The following is a 26,714-nucleotide window of genomic DNA, read 5'->3' as shown; positions in this document are numbered from 1 at the left end:
CAAATGATACAGTGTTTGTTCTGATACTTGTTTGTGTCTGGTTGCTCATAAGAACGGGCCTCCAGCGGATCTGCCATGGAGGCGGAGGCACCAGGGGAAGGGCATGGCTCTCTGTGAGTGGGGGCTAAGCTGCAGCATTTGCAGGCAGGCTTTCTCGTTGGGATTTAAGTTGTCAGTATCTAAAATGGAGTCCTGATATTTTACCAAAATGGTGTCCATGGTCTGTTACAGTACACACGATCAGTCCTGTGTGTCGATCAGTGGTCACCCCGCCACCTGGGCCCTGGTGACAGGGGGGGGCCCTGACGAGCCACAAACCTCACATAGGTGGGGCATGTTGGGGAGGGGGGTCTCCTGGACCTATCCTCCCATACAATGTCCAGTGAGGAACGGTTCCTGTGTGACCCGATAATAACTGCCAGATATGGGGAAGGAGACCAACCCAGTGAAACTCTCGCTTGGGCCATTAGGCAGGAGCACCATTTTAACCCCATACTAGAAATTGAAATGCCCAACTGGGAACTCAGTAGGGAGTTGGGGAAAATAAATGACACATTACGGGAATACTATGGGAGACTCTACCCCACGCAATTTACTGCTGGCTATGACGACATCGTGCGATACTTGGATAGGGTCACCCTGGGGTGGATGGACCCAGAACATGACTCCTTTCTAAACAACCCCCCGTCAGTCGCAGAATTCCTCAAAGTTATTCGATCTCCCCCAAATGGCAAAGCCCCAGGGACGGTTTGCATCACAGCCGAATTATATAAAACCTTCCCTGACCTCCTCATCCCCCACTTACGGACCATGTTCGAAGCGGCCAGCTCGCTGGGCGTCCTCCCAGAGTCCTCCCGAACGGCTCTGGTAACTGTCCTGCTTAAACCAGACAAAGACCCCAGTAAATGCTCCTCCTACAGGCCCCTCTCCTTGGTAAACACCAACAATAAGATCATAGCGAAACTATTGGCAGACAGGGTTTTGCCCCATATGCCTGGTCTAGTCCTTCCTGATCAGGCGGGCTTCATACCGGGCTGCTCAACCCAGAAAAATCTGAGGAGACTATTTATCCTGATGCATAATGTGAACCAATCAGTACCCCTAGCAATTTCCTCTTTGGATGCCGAAAAAGCATTCGACTCCATTGAGTGGCCGTTTCTGTTTGGGGTCCTCCGTCGCTCAGACCTGGGCACTACATTCATACACTGGGTGTGTTTGCACTATACGGCCCCCAGAGCCTTAGTGTATACTAATTGCAAACAGTCCGAACCTCTCCTTCCATCCCACGGCACCAGGCAGGGCTGCCCTTTTTCCCCCTATTCTTTTCGCTCTAGCAATCGAGCCGGTTGCTTGCGCTCTGAGAGAATACCATGCGCATAGAGAGATAACCCTTCATTCACACACCCCTATCGTCTCCTTATACGCAGACGATATGTTAATATATGTAAAACACCCACAAACCAACTTACGACTAATAGTGGAAGAAATCACCAGATTCAGAGCCCTGTCCGGACTACGGATAAATTGGTCCAAGTCAGAGGCCTTCCCCCTCACAGCGTGTGTGGCCCTGCAGGATGAAGGCTGCGATTTTGCATGGAGCTCGCAAGGGATTCGCTATCTTGGCATCCAGGTGTCCACATCCCCCACCAAGCTCTACGAGGAGAACTATATGACGGCCCTCCAAACTATGGAACATAAAGTAGACACATGGGTCCGAATCCCCATCTCCCACGCTGCTAGGATCTCGCTCTTAAAGATCGTAATCTTCCCAAAGCTACTATATGTCTTCAACAATGTCTGATTCGACCCCCGGCGAACTACTGGAACAAACTGAAGAGCATGATGAATAAATTGATATGGGCCGGCAGACGTCCCCGTCTCTCGCTAGATACGGTATGCCTCCCAGGCTCTCAAAGGGGACTGGAAGTTCCTGATCTGTTTTTGTACTTCCTCATAGCCCAGGCCCAATATGCTGTCTGGTGGTGGAAACCCACATCCGATTTACCCCATACGATCCTGGAGAAAGCTCTCACCCGACCAGATGATCTGAGGGGCCTTCTGGCGGGCACGCGGGCACGCTGTGTTAAGACTGAGGTATAGCCAGTGGTGGTCACCCTTAAAGCCTGGGACCGACTAGCTAACCTGATAGGACTAGGACAATGGTACTCCCCCGCCATGGCCATCGATCATGCACGAGGCATATCACTCACGCACGAGACAATATTCATTCAAAACTTCTCACTTCTACAAATTGAGACAGTGGGAGAAATCACACCACAGGGCAGATTTATCTCCTGGGAAGACCTTAAAGCGAAGGGCACTTGGACCCCGATAACACTGTTCCCGTACTATCGTCTGAGTGAAGTGTTACGCGTTAGATGGCCTGAGTTCCCAAACGCACCCCCCATCTCCCCAATCATGACTTCACTACCGCGCCAATACCCAATGGGAAACTGGTGTCATCCCTATATTGTCTAGCAAGGAATCTCAGACCCCTCCGAGCAACCCTGTATAGAGATAAATGGGAAAGCATACTGGGACACTCGCTGACGGACGAGCAATGGAACCTTATATGCACACAGTCCAAATCCATATCCGTCCACAATAGATTCCGCTTGATACATTTTAAATATCTTCACCAAGTATACTATTCCCCTCTTCGGTTGAATAATATATATCCCCTCAAACCTTCAAATTGTAAGAGATGCAACCAGCCAGAAGCTGATTTCCTCCATGTAACCTGGTTGTGCCCCCTGATCCAGCCCCTGTGGACAAGGATAGCCGAAGTCATGTCCAAAATAGTTGACGTACACATACCACTATTTCCTGAGATCTGGCTGCTCGCCCTAGTGGAGGAGGGTGCCAGCAGTGGGAAATTACTAGTGGCAATGCCCTCCGTGCTAGCTAGAACGCTTATTGCACAAGCAAAGGGAGCCAACAGACTCCCCACATTCCAACACTGGCTCAACGTTATGTCAAACTGTGAACAAAGAGAGACCCAGTACAATCTAACGATCCCACTGCATTGTAGGCCCAAGGACTACTGGGCTGCCTTCAGCAGTCATGCGACCGATGTACCAGTAAAAGGCTAGAAACTCAAGTGGCACCAGACATTTACTTGGCGAACCGAAATAATTGTTTTATAACGGTTGTGTAATTTGTGTTATTTTTTAGTTGTGTTTGAGCAAGGGAATGAGTTGGGGGGTGTTGGGGGATGCAAAAGGTGCTGTGCTCCGGTTGGAGCTTGAGTTTGTTTTTTGTAAATTGTATTATAACAATAAAAACAGTTTAAAAACAAATAATAATATGGGACAGCACTACTCAGGTACCTTATAATTTAGGCACCATCGAACGAATCTGCACAAAAACCTCCCAAAAAATATATACCTTTTGCCAAAAGGTCTAGGGGGGCAAAGTTATATGGGGTCCCAAATTTTTTTAAATCCCTTTTGACTTAGATGCAAAACAAATGTTGTCACACCTACCGCTTGTACCGCTGAACGTGTTTTCAACAAACGTGCACGAGTAGCGGTTGCTTGGTCTTGAAAGTGGTTCTATGTGAAAATATGCAAGTAAAATGTCATGTGAAAATGTAGCCAGCCCTTAAATGCGGCTGTAAAAGTATAACTGCCGCATTTAAGGGTTGACCAAATCACGAGTTGGGAGGAAAATGGCATTTTGACCTCCAGCCTTTTGCTGGAGGTCAAAATGACTATTTCCAGGCTGTTTTCTTCGCTGGTAGCGTCTGCGCAATTACTGCCTGCGGTAATGCACTTCCCAACCCCACTTGGTCCATTTACCGCCCCCCCAACGCAACTTGTGATTTGACACAAATTGTGCCGGACCGAGTTGTGGTAGCGCTATTAGCGTTAGGCAGTATCCCGGCAGTATTACCAGCAGGATACTGCCCAACTTGTGATGAGGCCCAAAGTGTGAAAATGATGCCAGTAATAAGGGCGCCAAAAAAAACAATTTTTAAATACAAAAAAGTACAAGGCTGTAATCCTAAAAATGACCCAAACCTTTAATAAAACCTCCACAGTCATCCTAAATCTGTTCCTAAACCTTCCCCTTATTTTAATTCCTACCCTGAACTCTTACAGCACATTAACCCTTCAGCGCACTGAAGCATTTCGTGTGCATATTACTCAATACAAAATCAATGGAAAATAATCAGTGAACCTAATTCCAACCTCATCACCAGCTTGCCACAAATGACATAGCCCTTGCCCTAACCCAAAACCTTGCTCTAATCCTAACCTTAGCCTTAACCTAACTGAAATGCTAATGCTTACCCAAATGCTTACATTTCTCTAACTACTAGGTTTATTGGATCCCTTATCCTAAGCCAACATCACCATCCTTCCCCTGCTTCACTATGCCTTTCTTTAAAACGTAATCCATTACTCTATCAGCCCTAGCCTTAACATAACCTGTACCCTAACACTTACCCTGAACCTTAATCTATCCTAACAACTAACCAAACCCCAACATCACCAGCCCTGCATCATCCACCCTGCCCCTAACTTTTACGCTAATTCTAACTAAAATCTTTACTCTAACCAGTACACCTATCCCACAATTTTAACCCTCAACCAGGCAATCACAAGGCCACAAACCCTTCTAAACCCTAACAATTAACCTAGCAGCACTACACTTTTTGTTACTGTTCAGCTACATGTTTTGACTACATTTTGCTAGGCAACTTTTTCACTGCAGTGGTATTTTCACCACAACATTTTCACTGACTACATTTGTACTGGAAACATTTTCACTGGGTACCTCAAAAGTGGGCTTTTGATGAATAAGGCAGAGCATATTGCTCACTCCATCTTCGGGGTGATATAAGGAGAGCATTGAGAGGTACAAGTTTACTAATTGGTCAAATGAAGAAGCCGTTTTTGTGGCGATGTCTGTGTACAAACTGTAAAACTCATATTCGCCTCTTGTACGCATTGAAAACTCATGTCAAAGTTAGGGCTCATTTTAAAGTGAGCTTTTATATATATAGGAGGTGTGTAATGCAAGAGCAGAATTAATCTACATTTTATATACAAACATAACATGTCAGTTTATTAGATGTACATGTACATTTATATACGTCTGAAAATTCACATGAAAGTCAGGACTGACCTTGATGTCACTTTTCAGGAGATGTAAATTGCGTACATGTACAAACTGTACTCATTTTATATATATATAAAAAGTCACATCAAAGTCAAACCTGATTTCAATGTGAGTTTTCATGTGTATCAGAGGGGTGTAGGACATGTGCATTTCATGACTTCATACAAAACACTAACACAATTCTTATATGCCATACACTCACATGGCAGATGATTACACATCAGACGCTCATACGCCTTACACAACACACTCTTACAACACACGCACTTACAACATGTACTTACAACACACAACACTTATGCCACTCATTCTTACGAAGCCCACACATATGCCACACATTCTTATGATGCACACACTTATGACACACGCACATACAACACACACACCTAAGACACATTTTCAAGACATGCTGTTATGCCACCCACTCTTACAACACACACACTTATGACACGCATACACACACACATAACACATGCTATTATGGCACATGCACTTACAACACATGCTCTGATAACATACACACTAACCAAACACATACATATGACACATGCTTACGACAGACACGCTTCCAACATATATTCTTACATATTTCTCTATGGTCTTCTGAGAACCCAAAATTCCTTATTTTATCCACTGATTACATATTCATTTTCTTTTGTGTGCTAGGGTTTTAGCTATAGTTATTTAGTTATTTTGCTAATAAAATCCAGACAAAATCGCCATCCATCCATTGATTGCTGTTCTTCACATACTTAAGTAACTATCTTGTTTCAAATCTGCTTAATGGGTATTTCTACCCACTCCTCCAGTTTGTCTTTTCAGTGTACCCCATGGACCGACCATGCGATCAACAAGGAACAGACTCTCGAGGGGCAGGGGTAGTTATCATCCACAGAGACTCCCTCCAGATAAGACACTGCAGCTCCTCTACAGAAGGCTACTGGGAACGGTTATCATTATTGTTTAAACTTTATTTTCAATTTAAATATTAGAACATCACATTTAATAACATCAAGATAACAAAATAACTACATACAAAATTACAAAGCATTAAATAAGCCACCCCACCACCCAGTCGCACGGTCCACATCTGATATTACACAATTGTCAGGTTCAATACAATGAAAGAAATTTCCCCCAAATCTTCTTAAAAATCATATTCTTGCCTTGTTTTCGGTACAAAACACTTTCCATACCAGCCAGATTATGCATCTCTTGTATCCAAACATCCTTATGCAAGGTAACATCAGTTTTCCAATTCTTTAGGATGATTTTTTTTCCAACCATGGCACCTCTAAACAACCATTTCTTCTGGAATTGAGTAAGATCTACCAATATTTCATCATACCCCAGCACCAATGTTTTAAAATCAAAGACAATCCTCTCATCCAAAACCTTCTCTAAGATTGCACCTATTTCTATCCAAAAGCCTGCACCTTCCTGCAATTCCACAACATATATTCCAGTTTACCGGTCTCATGAACACAATCCAACAACCTGGACCTTCAGACCTCTCTTCCATAACCTGTCAGGGGTCCAATAAACCCAGTTCAGGATCTTAATTTGTCTTGTCCTCTCGGTCAATCCCAAGGAACAAAGTTTAACATTTGCACATATTCTTGTCCACAACTCCACTGTAATGTCAGAACCAATCCTTCGACTCCACTCATCTCTCAGCGGTTATCATTTAAAGTTGCTACTGCACCAATGGATACCATCACCATATTTGTATTTGTATTTGTTTGTATTTGTATTTGTTTTATTTGTATAGTGCATCCGGGCCCCTGGGCATCCGGGCGCATAAAGTGATAGAAGTGGTAGAAGTGTTTACATACATGCAATAATGATCAGTTCTTAGTGGTACATGCATACGGGAGCAATGCATGTACCACTAAGTATATACAGTTATCTAGTTACAAATTTACAGAGATGCAGTAGACATAAAACAAAATATATACAGTAGTACAGTTGCGTATTTTCCAGCAAGGGCATACCAATGTTATTGGAGTATGCAGCTGGGGCATTATGTGTGAGCCGCAGCTAAATCCTGGTCAGAGAGTCAATTTTTTACTTTGTGCTTGAAGGAGTAGAAGGAAGTACACATCCTATACCACCAGTCAGCCTCTTCTCGTTCTTTCAAGGAAAACCACATCCACACCTTAGGAAAAACATCAAACCTATCACTAGAGCGATGCTAGTAGGAGACCTCAATCTAGGCCTCCAGGATCCATCAGACCACACAGCAACAGGTGTGACCAACACCCTCTCAGACGTAAGCCTTAAACTCTGCATCACATCCTTTACATGTATCAAAGGCAGAAACCTGGACTGGATAGCCAACCTGAACAGCCAAATCACCATGACCTCAAACAATCCCTGCCCTTGGTCGGACCATCAAGTCCTTGCCTTTACCTTCCCCTCAGTCAAACAAGCTCCACCTACCCCACCATTACTGGCACCCACTTGGTCCCGAAGCTCTAAGAAAATCTCCAAATAAACTAACTCCCCCTACCTCATTCCCCTGGATCTGGAAAACCCACCCTCAAACGACCCTAAAAAATCAACTGATATGTACACAAGCACCTGAACCAAAGCCATAGACTCAGGAGCCCCACTCCTTCCCAGAAAAACAAAACCTTACAGACCACTGCAACCCCTGGTTCACATCCGAGCTACAAGAACTTCGCTCTCAGAAAAATAAACCTGCGGAACACCCCGAACTGGCCTTCAACAAGATTGCAAAAGAATACAAGCAAGTCATCACAACAGCTAAAGCAGCAATCTACAATGCCAAAATAGCCAAAGCAAATTCTAATTCGCAAGAACTTTTCAGAATACTGAGAGAACTTGAGAACCCTGTATCACAACCCTCATCAATCAACAAAGACGAAACAAGGTGCACGAACATACAGATCGCTATGCGTGCTAAAAGAAGTCTACTCCAGAAACAGAATTGAATATAAACGAACCAAAACTAGTCATATCAACCCTCCACACCACCATTTCACAAACTGCAGCCACTTTCCACTTTAGAGAAGTTACAGAGCTGGAAACAGCCACTATCCTCAAAAACCTGAAGCCAACCTCATGCAAAGGAGACATTTGCCCAGCATCAATCATAAAAGATTGCTCAGCAGCCCTAGTCCCCTTTATCACAAATGTCATCAATGCATCTTTCACCACAAATCGTGTCCCAACCAAACTTAAAATCATGGGTTCTCCCACTCTTGAAAAAACCCTCACTAGACACAACACTGCCCAATAATTACCGCCCCATCACCACAGTACCCTTCCTGGTAAAGATCCTAGACCGAGCAGCTTACAACCAGATCCAACATTACCTAGAATCCTAGGGATGCGACAATCAGGATTCCGTCTCGGCCATGGCACAGGGACTGCACTACTTGACCGTAAGATTCAAAAGGGGCGAGGATGGATTACTGCAATGTCATATTTGCGGGCACATCCAAAGGGAATTTATATAAACTGCAAGTATTACCGAATAATGCTCTTAGAGCAGCACTGAACATCCCAAAAAAGGACCACATCACAGCCACCAGAAAAAGGGCTCACTGGCTCCCGATTAAAGACGGGATTATCTTCAAGACTCTATCACCCTCACATGTCTGAATAAGACTGCCCCCCAGTACCTGTCCCAGAAAATTGAAAGAACAAAATCCAACAGACCGTTAAGATCCCTCCATGCTCACAAACTAGCCATACCAAGAGTGAGAAGAGCCCAAGGAGGGGGGGCTAAGCTTCCCAGCAGTCAGAGTTAACCACTGGAACTCCCTCCCAGCAGAACTAAGAACAGAGACCTCTTACTCGGCCTTCCGAAAAACCCTGAAAACCTGGCTCTTTGCCTAAACCACTGTCTACCAGGATATTACCCTGCATGCAATCTATGGGGGTCATTCCGAGTTTGGAGGCAGCCATGGTGCTATTAGCGCCATGGCTGCCTCCAAACTCGGGTCCAGGTAGTCAGAATGGGGACTTACGGGGTCATTCCAACTTGGAGGACCCGGTAAGTCCCCATTCTGAAAACCATTCCCCATTCCCATTCGAGCCCTATAGGGCTCAATGGGAATGGGGAAGGAGCTAATAACGGGCCCGTAAATTGCGGGCCCGCTATTAGCTCCCTGGTCCCTATGCGGCTCCCGCTAAGGGCGGCTGGTAAAACCAGCCAGCCTTATTGGGACCCGCTAAGGGACCTCCGAATTCGGCGGTAGGGGGTTAAAGGCACCGTCATCCTTACTGATGCCGTTAACCCCTTACTGCCAGGGTCAGAATGACCCCCTATGTCTTGAATGTACCGAACTTTTTCCTTACTGAATGTCTTCTCCCAATGGATTACTGATATACCCCCTGTTATGAATGAAGCGTGTGTATAAATGTAACTGGTCTGCAACAGCGCCCTGGTGCCTGATGGTTTAGGCGATCTACAAATGAAAACAAAAAAAAGAAAATTCAACCAAGATGTAGAACTGGGTTTTTGGGGCATAGCTAGAGAGGATGTTCTTAGAGTAACAGTGGGCACGGGCAGGGTACAATGCACCCACTAGGGAGTTGTGTTAGGATCTCTTTGATCAACTTTTCCTCCATATTCGATGGAGCCACACATTTTTACTTATGTTTTTACACCTTGTCCTGACATTTTGCAGTGAAGTGAAGCCTTCACTCCACTGGCCTTTTGCTCACATGTTATGGGGAAACTGACTACTTCTTCAGACTGTCAGTGTTGGGAAACTGTGTACAATTTTAGGTGAGATTTGCACACATTTCCAGCATTTACACATTTTTTTTTTTAAACTTTATTTTTGGTTTGCATGTGTTTTTCCGATGCCGCCGAACAGGTATTTTTGGGGGTTGAGCTGCGCTGGGATTTGTGTCATGTCCTCCAAGATATTCGCCACTTCACGACAGAATCCAGCTATCAGGGGACAGGCCCAATACATGTAAAAGGCGCCCGCATGAGGGTTACGACATTTCGGACAATTATCCAACAAGGTGTTATGGAACTTCGCCATTTTGACTTGAGTGTAATATAGCTTGTTCAGGATTTTGAACTGTATTAGTCTTAGACCTGCGTTCAGTGAGACCTTCTTAGACAGGAGGCAATATCTGGACCATTTCCCTGCTTCAATTGTTATGCCCATGTCCTTCTCCCATGAGGCCTTGAGGTTATTTAATGTTTTTGTGTGTGTTTCGACTATGTTGTATAGTTTGGATACACCGTGCCCGCTTGTGAGTATAGTGATTGGTAACATGCATGTTCGGGAGGTTCATCTGGGAACGTTGGCCATTGTTTCTTGAACGCCTGTTTCATGCAGTGGTATTGTAGGGTGACAAGTTGGTTTCTCCCTACAGTGCCTGCAAAGTCTTCTGGGGTTGCGAATTTACCATTTGGGAACATAGTTTTAATTTTAAGCTCATATTCCGGGATCCAGGCCTTCTGTATACTGATGTCGTATATTAGTTTAATATCTGGGAAGTTCCAAAGCGGGGCCTGAGAATCATATGGTGTGTCTATGTGGAGCCGCCTGGCAATTGCGGCCCATGCTGCGATTGTACAGGAAGCCGGGTGAAATTTACAGTCGTCTTTGTGAGATTTTGCGAATATTATGGATCTCAGGTCAGTTGGGCGGACCGAGTGTCGCTCTATGGGTATATGTGGTGTTCTATCTGTGTGGTCTTGCCAGTATTTAGCATAATGTGCCTGCGCCACTTGATAGTACAACTCGAAGTCGGGAGTCGCAAAGCCTCCCATTTCATAGGGTTCCACTAGTTTGTCCCATTTCAGTCTATTAGCTCCGACATTCCATATGAAAGTGGTCGCCATGGACCGCAGGTTGTTAAGAAAGGTTTGCCTGGCCATATAGGTACTTTGCAGAAAATATAAAGGAGCTTGGGGAGTACTGTCATTTTAAGTACTGCTATTCGGCCAGCGAGGGAAATGGGAGTCTAGCCCAAATTTGAAGTTTGGCGTAAATCATTTGTAACGTGGCTTCATAGTTGTCTTTATATAGGGATGTTTTGTCTCGAGAGACCAGGATACCCAAGTATCTAATGTGGTTGGTAGCCCAGGACAGGCCATGGGTACGTGTGGGGCGGATGGTGGCTCGTTTTAACGGGAACATTTCAGACTTAGCAGTGTTTATTTTGTAGCCTGAGTGTGTAGTAAAGTCTCCTATCACAGTCAATATGGGGGATAGGTTCTGTTCAGGTTCTCGTATAACAACAGTGCATCGTCTGCATTCGTCTGCATATAATGAAATGGCTTGGTAGACTCCGGCCATTCTTATGCCCCTTAGTTCTTGCTCTGATCTAATTGCAGCTGCCACTGGTTCTATCGTAAGGGCAAAAAGGATGGGGGAGAAGGGGCATCCCTGTCTGGTGTCTCTGTGTAAAGTGAGACAGCATTTACACATTTAAAAGTTACATTTGTGCCACTTTGACGCTCTGTGCCATGTCATCTATTCCCCTGCCTCTTTTTTCCCTATTCCGTCTCCCACCCTGATTCCTGCCTCCCGCACCTCACCCGTGACCTGATTGGACTCACGGCTCCATTTACGTTAGGAACATAGGCCAGCCCTCTGCCCGTGTGTCATGATGCCTGCCCCCGGGAAGCCAGTCCAGGCCCAGCAACCCCGGAAGCAGGCATCATGCCATTTAGTGCATGCCCAAAAACCCCAGTTAGGGGCTATTTGGGTGCAGTCCTGGCGCCTATGGCGCCAGGCTCATAAGGATAAAGTCAGTCCTGGCGCCATGGGCGCCAGGCTCATTTCAGAAAACTTACCTAATGCAGACCATGCTGCATACTCACCTGGTGCAGACCATGCTGCACGAAGCCACAAGCCAAATGGGGCTTAGGAGGGACTATTTACTTAAGGGACTACTTTTTTCTCGGGTGGGGGATGTGGAAGAATACTTACCTGGGACTTCTTCCAAGGCTATTTAAACCACGCCCGGACAGCCACACGTGCTTCGCGTTATTCTGCATCCAGCAGCGTAACGCTCACCGTGCCTGCAGCAGCTTCCAGTCTTCTGCCACACCCGCTTCAAGCCCGGAGCTTCTAGAAATAAGAGGAAAGAAGGAGAAGAGGTTAGAACAGGAGCATCACAGTAATCCTTACCTGAATCCTTGATCCATCACGCACTCGAGCTGGAAGCAAGAAGTCACACGTGTGTCGCCTCGCATCTCGCGTCGCCGCGCTGAACTCACCGGCCTTCGCAGCATCTCCGCATTCCATCGCGATCTTCAGCATCTCCCGGCCGCTCGCCTACACCTAGGGAAACAAGAACAACAAGGTGAGCTAAGGGAAATCAAAAGGACAAGTAAGCAAGCTACCCCCAAAGACTTACCGGATTACCACGGGGGATACTCACCTCATCTCGGGTCGGCGCAGTTAATTCTGCATCACCACTGCACCCCGGCCCCTAAGGGGAAATCACTGGACATTACAAGCTACGCTCCCAAAGACTTACCTGATTTACCGCAGGGGGAACTCACCTCATATCGGGTCGGCGCAGTTAACTCTGCATCATCGCCGTACCCCGGCCCCTAAGGGGAAAACCACTATAGACTTACCTGACTCTCACCAACTGCCCTTTGGACTCTCCGTGGTGGTTAAGTTAGCAACCTACAAGGAATCGGAAGGAGTGAAGATCAGACATTTGAACTCTTACAAACTATTGGATCCTAGAGTCAATACTGGAACTCACCAATTCCTCCACACCAGTGAAGTAACTGGTCATCTACGCGGCCCTGCGCTCGATGCAGGATGGAGAGCCCACCTTTCTAAACCATCAGGTGAGAGCAAGAGGGAACATCGGGAGTGGTCAGTGGGCAGACAACGGGAGTGGAAGGTGGGTTAACGCTCGAATTACGGGAGGTTAATTCCCTTTCTCCTTTGCAGAAAGATATTCAAACGAGCCGACAAACGAAGTAAGTGGGGGTGTCCAGTCAGTCATCTCGGCTCTACCTGGCACTAGGCCGGTCCAGATCGACGTCCCCGTGGGAACCAGGTGAGCGTAACAGAACACGAAGCCTACCCACAAATACCCACCTGGGCGTCATGGAGACCTCGGAAACGGATCAGTTGGCCCACATATTAGGGGTATTAAGGGCCGAAGTGCATTCCACCCGTCAAGAAACTAATGCCCTCAGGAGAGAACTGATAGTATCTAAAGAACGAACCGATGATTTGGCCAGACAACTATTGCAAAGCCAGGCTGGACAAACACCTCTACCAGGACTTGGGGCAAGTCCAGCTCCTGTACCACTGAGTAACCCGGTGTAGATAAATCTACCTGGAGCCGTTCCCTTGGCTCCGCCTGAACGCTTTGCCGGAGACCCGGAGACCCAAAAAGGTTTGCTATATTCATGAATCAATGCCGCTTGCACTTTCTATGTAGACCTGGAGCCTTCCCGAATGATCAGGCCAAGGTGGCCTTTGTACTGTCATATCTCAGCGGCAGTGCGGCGGATTGGTCCATTCCACTAGTCAATCAGGATGACCCGATTCTTCGAGATTTCCAGGGTTTTCGAACAAGCATGGAAAGACTGTTCGCCCGACACTCCCAAGGACAGGCTTTGGAAAACTAACTTTTATCCTTACGGCAAGGCAATCAGGACCTTTTATCTTACATTGCAACCTTTAACAGATTAGTAGTGGAAACCGAATGGCCTAAAGCCAAGCGAATCACATTATTCCATCGAGGGCTTCGAGGAGAACTCAAAGATGTTTTAGCCCAAATAGTGAGCCCACCTCAGGACTGTGCTGAATATATAGATTTAGTGGTCCAGTTGGATCACAGACTTCAAACCAGAAAGGCTGACCGAACCAAGTTTGAGAATAGGGTGTTGATTAAAACCCACGTAAGCTCCAAGGGAGTAGATGCCCCAGAACCTATGCAACTTGGGGGGGTTAGAGGACACCTAACGCAGAAGGAAAGAGAAAGAAGACGACAACTGCAATTATGTCTTTATTGCAGAGCTACCAGTCATTTGCTTCGGAACTGCCCAGTAAAACCACCCAAGAAAACTATAGGAGCAGCAGACGAAAGCCATTTAGAACCTGACTCAGGAAACGATCTAGCCCGGCAAGTGTAGAGGTCCGCTTGCCAAGCCTAAAGAAGGACACTCTAACCTCGCATTTCACCATACCCATGGTCCTTGTAGATCCAGGGCAACCATCACGCATGCACGCGGTAAAGGCATACGTTGATAGTGGAGCCATAGGTAACTATTTGGACTGTGAATTGGCTTCCAGGATGAATCTATCTCTCACCCGAAAGACCACAGCCGATGTCGTCACCACAGTGGATGGAACGGAAATTGTCTCTGGGCCCGTAACTCATTCAACTGCAGAAATGACATTGCTGGGTCAAGATGGGCACCGAGAGGTTATTGTGTTTGATTTGATCAAGGCCCCACAGTTCCAACTAATACTGGGAATACCTTGGTTAGAAAAACATAATCCCTGCATTGATTGGCGAGAGAAGAGACTAACCTTCCCAGAATGTGCTCACACCTGCTACCCTAAGAAAACTCAAAACTCAGTCCTGGCCCCAGTAATCCCAGCTGCCACGCAATTACCTGCTGAATACCAAGACTTTCAGGATGTCTTTCAAAAGGAACAGGCAAACACTTTACCACCTCACAGATCGTATGATTGTCAAATAGATCTTGTACCGGGAGCACAACCACCTTGCAGCAGAATCTATGCCCTAACGGAACCCGAAAACCTTCACTTGCGTCAGTACTTTGACCAGTACCTTGCTAATGGCTTCATTCGCCCGTCCAAATCCCCTGCATCTTCAGCTTTGTTCTTCGTACCAAAAAAGGAAGGCGACCTTAGAACATGCATAGACTACCGCGCTCTGAATCAGATAACCATCAAGAATCGATACCCATTGCCTTTGATACCTGAACTACTAGACAAGGTGAAGGCCGCTTGTATATACACTAAACTAGACCTTCGGGGGGCATATCATCTGGTTCGTGTCAAAGAGGGCGATGAATGGAAGACTGCTTTTCGCACCAAGTACGGATTATTTGAGTACCAGGTGATGCCTTTCGGACTATGCAATGCACCAGCAGCCTTCCAATTCTTCATGAACGATGTCCTCCGAGAGCTCATCGATGTTTGTGTGGTCGTTTACATCGACGATATCTTAGTATACTCCTTATCAGAATCTGATCATGTAAAACACGTCCGAGCAGTCCTAGAGAAGTTACGCCAGCATAAACTATATGCTAAACTGGAAAAGTGCGTCTTTCACAATACGGAAGTGGAATTCCTTGTATTTATTCTGACCCCGAGAGGAATCAGGATGGATACACGTAAGGTGGACGCAATTCTTAATTGGCCTTCGCCAACTTCAGTCAAAGGCGTCCAAAGCATGCTTGGCTTTGCCAATTTCTACCGCAGGTTTATCCCGGACTTTTCACACATTGTGCATCCCATTACAACGCTATTGCGAAAAAATAAACGCTTTGTGTGGACAGAGGAAGCCAAAAACGCCTTCCAAGAGTTAAAAGCAAATTCACATCTGCCCCCGTATTAAGGCACCCGCGCCCTGAGCTTCCATACATTGTGGAAACGGATGCATCCAGTTCAGCCATGGGAGCAGTGATCTCCCAAAGGGATCCCGAAACCAACCAGCTTCATCCAGTGGCATTCTGGTCAAGGAAGTTTTCGGCTCCCGAATTAAACTATGCCATTACCGACAAGGAGCTATTAGCCATCAAGTCCGGCTTCAAGGCTTGGCGGCACTATCTGCTGGGTGCCAGACATACCATCACGGTCATCACCGATCACCGCAACTTGCAATACCTAAAGACAGCTAAGGCCCAATCTTCGCGCCAACTCCGTTGGGCATTATTCTTTGCCGAGTTTGATTTTGTAATAACCTATCGACCAGGTTGTAAAAATGGTAAAGCTGAGGCCTTGTCCCGAATTGGAATGGGAGAAACAGAAAAAGCCTTAGAACCAGTACCCATAATTCCCGAACAAAGGATCCTTGGCCTGACGTCCATACATTCACTGGAGGACATTCAAGAAAAGATCCACCAGCTCTTTGATTCAGTTGCCTTACAGGACTGGGCCAAGAAAGGTCCAGAGTATTCTGTCACCGATGATTTACTTTATTACCAAGGCCGGCTATTTCTGCCACAAAAGGAACTACAAGAACTTGTCATTTCCTGGTACCATGACACCTTACTGGAAGGACATCCTGGTATTGCAAAAACTGAAGACAAAATTAAGAAACAATTCTGGTGGCCCACCTGGCGCAAAGTCATTAAATAGTTTGTCATGTCTTGTGGCATTTGCGCCCAAAATAAAAGTCAAAAGAAAAGACCTGCTGGACTATTACAACCTTTGGATATCCCACCCACTCCTTGGCATACCTTGTCATTAGACTTTATAACAGATCTACCCCCGTGCAATGGCTTTAACACCATTTTAGTTATTGTAGACCTTTTTTCCAAAATGGCTCACTTTATTCCTTTAAAAGGGATACCTTCAGCTTTAGTCCTGGCCAAAGAGTTCCTTGAAAACATTGTTCGCCTGCACGGCTTTCCATCTGTGTTGATTTCAGACCGGGGCAGTCAATTCATTTCGCATTTCTGGAGAAAATGTTGCCAATTGGCGCAGATAGATGTTAGGCTTTCCATCAGTCACCCCCCTCAGACCGATGGTCAAACAGAGAGGACCAACCAGACTCTTGAGCAGTACCTGCGTTGTATGCTACATCAGTCTGAGGGTACTTGGAAAGACATTCTTTGGATTGCCGAGTATGCGTACAATAATTCCGTACACTCGGGAACCGGACAAAGTCCTTTTTTTACCATCTATGGACACCATCCTCGAACCTCGGACCTTGATTCGCCCCAACACTTGGAAATGCCTGCGGTGGACCATCTCCACACTGTTATTACACAAGCCTTTAAGGAAGCAACTGCACATTTACGAAAGGCTAAGGAAAAATACAAGAAAGATGCGGATCTGCACAGGAGTGAAGCACCGCAATACCAGATAGGGGACCAAGTATGGTTGGCCACTAAGCACATCCCACTCAAGGGAACACGGACCTTTAACCCTAGGTATTTAGGACCTTACTCCATCAAGGCCATCATTAACCCGGTGGCTGTCAAGTTGGACCTACCTGCTCATATGCAGATTCTTCCCGTTTTTCACGTATCCCTTTTGAAGCCAGTACAACCAGGAACAAGACTAACCAAACCTCCGGGCCCCATCCTCATAGACAGAGAGCCCGAATTTGAGGTTAAGAGCATCTTGGACTCAAAAAAAGTGAGATCAAAAATCTTTTATCTAATCGACTGGAAAGGCTACGGTCCTCAGGAAAGGTCTTGGGAACCTAGTAACCACGTGCATGCACCTCAATTAGTGAAGAGGTTCCACCGAGAATTTCCTAACAAACCAAGGCCAGGGGGAAGGACGACTTTAGGAGGGCCCTTGAGGGGGAGTGCTGTCATGATGCCTGCCCCCGGGAAGCCAGTCCAGGCCCAGCAACCCCGGAAGCAGGCATCATGCCATTTAGTGCATGCCCAAAAACCCCAGTTAGGGGCTGTTTGGGTGCAGTCCTGACGCCTATGGCGCCAGACTCATAAGGATAAAGTCAGTCCTGGCGCCATGGGCGCCAGGCTCATTTCAGAAAACTTACCTAATGCAGACCATGCTGCATACTCACCTGGTGCAGACCATGCTGCACGAAGCCACAAGCCAAATGGGGCTTAGGAGGGACTATTTACTTAAGGGACTACTTTTTTCTCGGGTGGGGGATGTGGAAGAATACTTACCTGGGACTTCCTCCTAGGCTATTTAAACCACGCCCGGACAGCCACACGTGCTTCGCGTTATTCTGCATCCAGCAGCGTAATGCTCACCGTGCCTGCAGCAGCTTCCAGTCTTCTGCCACGCCCGCTTCAAGCCCGGAGCTTCTAGAAATAAGAGGACAGAAGGAGAAGAGGTTAGAACAGGAGCATTACAGTAATCCTTACCTGAATCCTTGATCCATCACGCACTCGAGCAGGAAGCAAGAAGTCACACGTGCTTTGCCTCGCATCTCGCGGCACCGCGCTGAACTCACCGGCCTTCGCAGCATCTCCGCAGTCCATCGCGATCTTCAGCATGTCCCGGCCGCTCGCCTACACCTAGGGAAACAAGAACAACAAGGTGAGCTAAGGGAAATCAAAAGGACAAGTAAGCAAGCTACCCCCAAAGACTTACCGGATTACCACGGGGGATACTCACCTCATCTCGGGTTGGCGCAGTTAATTCTGCATCACCGCAGCACCCCGGCCCCTAAGGGGAAACCACTGGACATTACAAGCTACCCTCCCAAAGACTTACCTGATTTACCGCAGGGGGAACTCAACTCATATTGGGTCGGCGCAGTTAACTCTGCATCATCGCCGTACCCCGGCCCCTAAAGGGAAAACCACTATAAACTTACCTGACTCTCACCAACTGCCCTTTGGACTCTCCGTGGTGGTTAAGTTGGCAGCCTACAAGGAATCGGAAGGAGTGAAGATCAGACATTTGAACTCTTACAAACTATTGGATCCTAGAGTCAATACTGGAACTCACCAATTCCTCCACGCCAGTGAAGTAACTGGTCATCTACGCGCCCCTGCGCTCGATGCAGGATGGAGAGCCCACCTTTCTAAACCATCAGGTGAGAGCAAGAGGGAACATCGGGAGTGGTCAGTGGGCAGACAACGGGAGTGGAAGGTGGGTTAACGCTCGAATTACGGGAGGTTAATTCCCTTTCTCCTTTGCAGAAAGATATTCAAACGAGCCGACAAACGAAGTAAGTGGGGGTGTCCAGTAAGTCATCTCGGCTCTACGTGGCACCAGGCCGGTCCAGATCGACGTCCCTGTGGGAACCAGGTGAGCGTAACACCGAGCAGTCCCCTTGACTAAGGGACCCGAGGCAAAGGGCAGCTCCTACAGAAGCAGCTCCAGATTGTGTTTGCCAGTGTCTGCCGGTGGAGCTTGCAGTGCAGCCGCCAATCAGCAGCGACTGACAAAGTAAGCAAGGTGCGGGTAGGCGGAACAGCCATTATTGCTCCCTATTAAACTGACCCACTTCTGGTATTACTCCTTTTACCAAAATGCTTGTAGTCTGCCTCTGCCGTACATCTCCCACAGTTATGTTGGCCAAATCGGGTACTTAGGCACTTTCTAGGAAGCCTGTTTTTCTTTGTTTTTTTTTGCTTTTTCTATTTTATGTTGAAACCTAGGCTTGTACTCTCTATCCAGGAAACTCACATCTTGGCATTTTGCTTTTTTCTGCTGCATGCTGAAACATAGGCTTTTCCCCTCTATTTCGGAAACTTGCATTAGACGTTTTTGCTTCCTCCTTGATTCCTCCTTGAAGACCTCAAACTTGATGTCCTCACTCTCACTGAGACATGGTTCACGGGAAGCTCTGTCACAAGTTTGGATGCTCTCCTCACAGAGGATTACAAGATCCTCTCTATGCCCAGGTCTAACCGGTCCGTAGGTGGAGTGGCCCTGATGTTCCCTGAATGTGTTCCTGCTACTATCATACCCACTCAGTCCTACTGAATTCCTTGTCTGCAGGTTTTGTGTTTCTCCTATCCTCATGCAGACTCTTGTCACCATCTACAGGCCCCCTAGTCTGGTCTCCCTCTCCCTCTCCAAGTTGTCTGACTTCACCTCTTCTCTCCTGGCCTCCACCTCCAAGCTCCTTCTCCTCAGAAACTTCAGTATTCACCTTGACTCCCCTGATGTGGCCTCTGGACTCTTCTGCAACCTCTGTGACTCTCTTTCCCTCCCCATTCTTCTCTCTGATCCTCTGCAGTCAGCTGGGCACATCGTGGATGCTCTCATCTCAGCAGACATCCCCATCTCCAAACCTCTCACTACACCTCTCTCCTGGTCTGACCATGCTCCCCTGTCCTCTCACATGGACCTCTTGGGCCCCCCGGATTAAGCCCCACCCACACTGCCAGTCTCCTTCTCTGTCATTCGACCAGTGAAGCAAGTGTCATTTGCTGCTTTTGCCGCCACTTTCATTCCCCCTCCCACTCCCGCCTCTGACTCTCACACTGACACAGCCCTTACTAACCTTCAACTCTCCATCTCCAACAATCTGGACATCTTTGCCCCTGTCACGAGGATCCGCATGGAGCCTGCCTCCCAACACAACACCTGCTATGACTCCAACCTAGCTTCTCTGAAACGCAAGTGCAGAGCCGCTGAGCGGAAGTGACAGCCTTCGGGCACATCCTCTGATAGACTGGCCTACCGCCTGCTGCAAACGTAATACAGACTATCCATCCGCTCGAAAAAGAATACCCATGTCCAAGACTGCATCTCTGGGGCCACTATCAACATGGCTGAACCACTCAATATCTGCAAAGAACTCCCTAATCCGGCTGCAGTCTCCAATTCTCCTCTGCTTTCCAAGAACCTCTCCACTGCATTGGCCTCTCACTTCATTACTAAAACTCAGGACATCATGTCCTCATTCTCCTCTACACCACTCCCTTCTCCCTCTACCACTCACAGGCCTCCCTTGCCCCCCTATCCACTTCCCACCTACTCTCCTCTTTCTCCCCCATATCACCTGATGAGGTCTCTAGACAAGTCCTCTCTATGAAAGTCTCATCCCAACATGTGCTCCCTTGCCCCTCCAGAACTATCAAGGAGAACATTGCTTCTCTTGCTCTAGCCTTGGCTGATTTCTGCAATCACTACTGTGTCACTGGGTCCTTCCCGCTATTCCTCAAGCACTCGCTGGTGCAACCTCTCCCTAAAAAGCTTTCTGCCGACCCCTCCTGTCTGGCTAACTACTGCCCTATATCCATTACCTCCTTCTTGGCAAATTCTTGGAGAAGCTGGCCATCTTCCACCATATCCACCATACTGAATCTTTTGATTGTCTCCACCACCACCAGTCTGGCTTCAGAGCAGCCAGAGTCATGGAAACTGCACTCCCGAACACCCTTTAAGACTTGCTCTCTAATCTCGATTCCAACTCTTCATCCATACTCATCCTTCTTGACTGTTCCCCTGCCTTTGATATGGTCAATCATGCCACCCTTATAAATCGGCTCTGTGATACCCTTGGCATCACGGACATGGCACTGGACTGGTTGACACCCTTCCTCTCTGACCGACCGAACCCAGGTTCAACTGAGCCCATTTCTTTCCTCCATCATACTCTCCACCTGCAGTGTCCTTCAGGGCACTATCCTCTTGCCATGGATCTTCAACATCTACCTTGCCCCTTTAGCCCATTTGATCTCTGCCTTCTCTCCTAACTTCCAGTGTTATGCAGATGACACGCAGCTCTCCTTCAAGCTTCCCTCCACTGCCTCCTCTTCTTCCTCTCTCATTCCTGACTGTCTGTCTGCTATTCAGGCATGGTGCACTGCTAACAATCTCTGCCTTAGTGCCAGTAAGACTGAGATCCTTCCCCACACCATAGCTCTCAACCATTTGTCTCGCAAAGGCGGGTGAAATCACCCGATTTTGTTTCTGGCGGGTGAGACGCCCATTGGAATGAATGGGCGTGCAGGAGGCTTGGCGGGTGAGTCAGCCTTTGCAAGGCGGGTGACACCCGCCAAAAGCGGGTGTGTTGAGAGCTATGCCCACACCCTTCCTACCCTCTTGCCGCCCTCCATGGGCCCCCTCCCCTCACCCTCCTGTGAGGCAAAAAACCTCTTGGTGACATCTTTGACCTCTCTCTCCTTCTCTCCTCACATCACTGAACTTGCCAAGAAGGCCCCTCATCTGTCTTGTTGTGCTTAAAACATCATTTGCTGTAGAGGCGCATTATAAATACCCAATAAATAAAATAAATAAACTGTGGCTAGTGTTCAAAGATGGCCGTGCCACAAGATTTTAAGCTTGTTCTTTGGCAATTTTGTTCTTTGGCCTTCTTCCTGCCTTCCCGAGAAAGGAATTTCCTTTTATGGCCATTCATTTGCACAGGAAAGCAGTGCTTTTCATGGGCTAGTGCAGGTAATATGTGTTGAAACCCAGGAAGTGGGTTGGGACTGGCTGGCCCCAATCCATATTCTGGTTCTGGTGTGTCTACAGAGTATGCATGAGTTTGCCCATAGTGGTCCCTGATTGGACCACTTCTGGCCTGTGTGTGTGTGCGGGGGCAGATCTTTCCTTTGGAGGGCTGAGTACTATTGTTTGATAAACCCTTATTCGATTTGGCGTCTTTAGGTAACATACAATATACACAAATTGCAATCAAATATAATACCTCATTCTAAAATTTCCAGCACAGATAAAATAAACAAATCTTAATAAAATATACACAACGTGTGCCCAGGGGATAACTTGTGGGACATGTCCAGTTGTTATACATTAAGACAGATTAAGACGCACCCGAGTTGCACATAAATGATCAGCTGTTCACAATCAGTCCAAATTCCATATCATATATTGCAAAAATAAAATGCCAGTTGTCAACAAAAGAGGAAGCTGCGCATTTAATCGGATAACAGCTTAATGCTTAGCCAAGTGAAGCCTCCTTAGCCAGGCCCTTTGAATCTATTTGAAAACAAAATAAACACTGATCCAATTGTTAGGAAAGATTTCTTAATTGTGGGTAATTTTCCTTCCATGTGGCAACCCCTAAACTTTTTGCTGTTGTTTTCACCATGATCTAGACTTTGCCAGAGAAGTGCCGCCTTCTGCCGCACTCCTCTGGGCTTTCGCTCCATTCTTACGGGGAAACTGACATGCCCTTAAGACAGTCAGTACCGGAAAACATTGTTTTCCGTAGTTCTTTTATCATGTTGCAGCTTTCGCGCAACATGGCACAAGAGGGCACTGTAAGCTAAGTTACCGCTCTCTTGGGTCTCTAGTCTGCTACAGGCCCTAGATACTCTCTTGGGATTGTTATCGAACGGTGCAAGTGAATCACGGACGGGACTGGTGGCAGCAATCGTTTCTTTGTGTTTTTGAGCTCCTTTTGGCGTTTAAGCGCGTTTCTCGCGCTTAGCCCAAAATGGTGGCCTGGCTCCCAAAATGGCCAGACCACGAGGCTCATTGTCCTGTCCGCTGACCGCCTTGCCCCCTTCACCTTCCCCAGGTCGAGCCGCCCCGGGGCCTTCCTTATTTGGGCATGTACTTTCCCGCAAAACACAGATGTTTTCGCGGGCTTCTACAGGCCTTGTGTGTGCCTCCAGGATGTGGGCTGGGATGTCTGGTCCCAATACACACCCTGGGTGCCAGAGAGTCTAGGGTGGTGTGAATGCCTGGGACCTCCGTGGTCCGTGATAGGTCCATGTATGGTGTGAGTGTTTTGTGAGCAGATCTCCCATTGGGTCCCCTCCGTTTTGGCGCAAAAGGGAACCGTGGATAAGAGGGGGCTGGAAACACCACTACCATGTCGATCTCCTGAGTTCTCACGAACAAAGGAATACAGGAGCCAAGCAATGATATGTTTAGTATCTTGGGTGGCAGGGATTATCAAGTAGTGAGCAGGAACCACTCCAGAGCCAGATATGTACAAAAGGTAAGCTTGCTTTATTGTTCCAGTTACACGGAGGAAGGTGAGTAAGTAGAGCAGGTAACAAGCTTTTAACTCCCTCTGGCTCTCTATCTCTTTCCCCACCAACCGTCATCCCTGGAACCTAGATGCCACCTAGGTTCTAGACCCCTCACGACATTCCAACCTCCACTCCAATTACACACACACACACACACAGAGCTCACCTTGCCAGGTGCTAGGCCACTACAATATGTTCATTGTTTCTCATTTTTTTTAGGCACATTTGTTTAGGGAGTAAAAAGGGATGGTGCATATGTCTCTTAGCTGTAAGCCTGGTGTTATCACTACCCACAAAACAACATAATGTGGATAGTAAGCAGAGGCAAGTGAATTTTTGATCATCATATTCTGAGGTGCAGTTCATTTGATGCAATTATCATCCTTATACATTATTAGAAGCATGTTCTCTTGGCCCTTGAATTACTTCATTAAAGTGGCACTTGAACTCCAATCGGCATGTTTTTTGACAAATTGCTTTGAATTGCCATTAATCCATCAGCAAATGTTGTATTCTTTCGGAATTTCTTGACAGCCATATCAGTTATGACACAAGATATTTGTGTTTTGGAATACACGTGACATGAGGGATTTTCCAGTGCCATAAAAACATACATTTTTCTCTACATAGAAGTACCTTTGCAAGGTACTTTGGTAGATGTTAAAGTCTTGGACTGATTGATGAGGTCTCTGTATAATCACATATGACATATTTTATTTAAGCCTATGTGTTTGGAAAAAGTGTCTTAAGATTTGTAGTGGCTGGGAAGAAGACATTCCTTTCCAAACTCTCTTCTGCGATGGTAGTGCACTAAATATGCATGCTCACAAAGTGGCTTACCTCATTAGTCAGTTGCGCACACAGAAAATAATGTGCGCACAGCAGCCAACAAGTTCCGCACATAGAGGAAAATAATTAGAGGGAACATTGGTCTTGACCGCCGCGATCGCTACCCTGATTGGTCTGGCTTGTCCAGAGGTTACCCTGTTCCAAGAAACTAGGCTGGCCTTCTGAACCTCTGCCCCTCCAGGACAGAGTTCAGAAATCCGTCTTAACACCAATTACACATTGATTTACAAAATGCCATGGCTTCATTCAATGTGCAAATCCCTTACAGAGTGAGCCACATAATTCACAGACGTATTAAGCCATGGCATAGGAGCATAAAGTGTGTCACGGATTCTTCCTCAGCCCCGCAGACAGGACATGTACTGTCATGCAAGTCGGCCCAGTGCTGTGTACATTTTCTGACTTTTAGACAGCCCAGGCATACAGGGGGGGGCACTGGGCAGGCGTTAGGATATTAAGGTAACCCTTGTATCCGTTTTCACGATTGTTTGTCAAGTATTCGTGGCCCAAAGATAGAGACTGGCAGGAATTTTGCAGATTGACACAATTTCGCTAGTTAATAGCCAATTGTCCCCTTGTCTTGGCCTCCCTTGTGATTGCCTGCGGGTCGTCTAAGTATTGTCTCAGGCCTAATGCAATGATGTGCTTTTCAACATGAGTCAGCCAAGAGGTACGATGACCACTATCTGATGTCATTACATGACTCAAGGCTTCGCAGTATTTGGTGAGCTGTGGGGCATCCCTGATCCGCAGCCAATAAAAAACAGGTCTGAACTCTGCCTCCCTAGGAATTGGGAACATTTTGCATTCGGATCGCACAAGCACATTGGGGGCACTTTGCGGGAGCAGCAGGAGAGATTTAAGGAATGTATTTTCAACAGTACACAGAGGTTTCATGTTAGTGCTTCCCCAGGTCTCAGATCCATGTAGCGCAGATGCTTTAGCCCGTGCTCTGTAAACTTCAAATGCTGGTCTAAGGGGTACGCCCCTATGCGCGATAAAGAACATTTTGATGGAGCCATTATATTTCCCCTAGCTAGACACAGCCTTAAGCAATTGTGGACCCCAACTAGTATTCCCTGAGAACCGGATCCCGAGGTAATCATATCAAGGGACCTGTTCCAGTTTCTCGCTGCTCACTTTCACATGGAGGTTTGTTTTATTCCCATGTGGGAGGCAGAATACCATATATTTAGATTTGGTGACATTAATTTCTAGGCCCATGCCGCCACATGTATTTTCAAAACACTGTAGAGATGTGTGTAAGCCTGCCTGGGTTGTGGCCAGGAGTACAGCGTCATCTGTGTAAAACAGCGCCTGAATCCTGTCATCCCAGGGACGGGGTGTGTCTTGAGCAGATGCAACGAGTGCCTCCATGATGCTGTTGATGTAAATACATAAAAGTAGAGGGGGCAGAACACAACCTTGTCTGACCCCTCTAGCTACATCCAATGAGTTGGTTACATCACATGCTACATTCCACCATACCACAGCTGTATTATTACTGTTTAGGCGTAGGAGCGGTTCCAGTAGTTATCAGGAATATTTTTGGCCACCAACACATGCCATAGCCGCCTTCTGGGAACGTTGTTGAAGGCAGCTTTTAGGTCAACAAACACTATGTATAGTCTTGCCTTCAGCAGTACAGTGTACTTCTGTACAATCAAATGCAGGTGGAACCCCTGATCCAGCATACACAATCCGGATTGGAAGCCCACCTGCATGTGACTTAGTAAGCCCTCAGAGTCAACCCAGGCCTGTATTTGCTGCAAAAGTGCCTTCCCTTAGATCTCGCCAGAGCTGTCCAGGAGGGATATCGGGTAGTGATTTCCAGGCTTGTCCCTCGCCCCTTTTTTGTATATAGGCACTATTTGTGCCATCTGCCACGATATGGGCACTTCATTTGATTTGAGCAGGGCATTGAAGACCCTTAATATAATTGCCCCCAAATTCTAAATTCCCCTTTGTATAAATACACCAGGATTCTATCCAGGCCACCCGCTTTTCCACCCATTTGAGACCTAATGGCATCCTCAACTTCCTTTATAGAAAGCTGAAGATGTTGGAAGGGGCCCCGGCTGCCATATCTTCATTTGGGCAATGTGTCAACCCTCCTTCATATTCTTTATATAATGCCTCAAAATGGCCCTGCCGAGAGTTCGGGGTT

At 47.0% G+C, this 26,714-nt stretch overlaps 1 protein-coding gene across 1 annotated transcript in view; it reads left to right on the top strand.

Moving 5' to 3' along the window:
• LOC138513771 (membrane-spanning 4-domains subfamily A member 4A-like) overlaps nt 1-26,714 on the top strand; it is a 509,343-nt gene that overhangs the window by 229,191 nt on the left and 253,438 nt on the right. The gene's annotated exons all lie outside the window — the stretch shown is intronic.

The sequence above is a fragment of the Ambystoma mexicanum genome, chromosome 12 (assembly GCF_040938575.1).
Source record: "Ambystoma mexicanum isolate Mex_15411 chromosome 12, UKY_AmexF1_1, whole genome shotgun sequence".
NCBI classification, from domain to species: Eukaryota; Metazoa; Chordata; class Amphibia; order Caudata; family Ambystomatidae; genus Ambystoma; species Ambystoma mexicanum.
The sequence above is the reverse complement of the archived record's forward strand: the minus strand, read 5'-3'. Positions and strand labels throughout refer to the sequence as shown.